Source organism: Chrysochloris asiatica, unplaced genomic scaffold (genome assembly GCF_000296735.1).
Source record: "Chrysochloris asiatica unplaced genomic scaffold, ChrAsi1.0 scaffold00068, whole genome shotgun sequence".
In the NCBI taxonomy this organism is placed as follows: domain Eukaryota; kingdom Metazoa; phylum Chordata; class Mammalia; order Afrosoricida; family Chrysochloridae; genus Chrysochloris; species Chrysochloris asiatica.
This window is the reverse complement of record NW_006408586.1, coordinates 1,966,573-1,967,800: the sequence shown is the minus strand read 5'-3', so window position 1 is coordinate 1,967,800 and position 1,228 is coordinate 1,966,573.

Sequence of the window (1,228 nt, the reverse complement as noted above, 5' to 3'; positions counted from 1 at the left end):
GTAGTGTTGGGCTGCTAACCACAAAGTCAGCCGTTTGAAACTACCAACTGCTCCATGGGAGAAAGATGAGGCTTTATACTTCTGTAAAGATTTACAACCTCAGAAACACTATACAGGGTTGCTATGACTCCACGGCATGTCTCCACCACCCACCACCTTATTCCTACTCTGTCTGTTTGGAAGTTTAGCTGAAAACTGCTTGCTATCAGTGTGCCCTGTTGTGGTGGTGGTTGTTAAGTGCAGATGAATCAGTTCTGAATCACCCTGTGTTGGATTTCCAAGAAGAACTAGGTAAGTGTGAACTACATACTAATGATTCAAACCAAACTTGTGGTCCAGTACTTATCCCACAGCTCCGTACCAGGTCTTCTAGGTATATCCTGTTGGTATTTATAATGCCTGTGGCATAGATTCCAGTTTCACAGTAAGGCACAAGCCAACAAAGTATAAGGAACAGATAGATGAGTGATGTTAGTTGCTATTGAACTAGTTCTGACTCATAGTGACTCTATGTAAAAGAGAATGAAACAAGGTTCAGTTCTGTTCCATCCTCACAATTGTTGCTACATGGGAGCTCATTATTGTTGCCACTGTGTCAATACACCTTGTAGGGTTTCTCCATTTTCTTTGTTATCCCTCCATTTTTACCAAGTATAATGTCCTTTTCCAGGGACTGGTCCCTCCTGATAATATGTCCAAAGTACGATAGGCTGTGGTTTTCGATCTTCATCAGTAAGTATTTTAAGTCCTCTTCACTTTCAGCAAGTAAGGTTGTATCATCTTCATATTGCAGGTTGTTAATGAGCTTTCTTCCAATCCTGATGCCATGTTCTTCATCATATTATCCAGATTCTTGGATTATATGGTCAGTATGAATAAGTATGATGAGAGAGTACAACCCTGGCACACACATTTCCTAATTTTAAATATTTAGTGTTCCCTTGTTCTGTTTGAATGACTGTCCCTTAGTCTATGTACAGGTTCCTCAAGATCACAATTTAGTGTTCCATAATACTCATTCTCTGAAGTGTTAGCCATAGTTTTCCATGATTAACAGAGTCAAAAGCATTTGCAGAGTCAATATAGTACAGATAAACATATTTCTGGTACTCTTTCCCTTCATCCAAAATCTATCTGACATTAGCAATGATATCCCTCATTCCACATTCACTTCTGAGTCCAGTTTGAACTTCTGGCATTTCCTGCCAATGTAATATTATAGCCATTT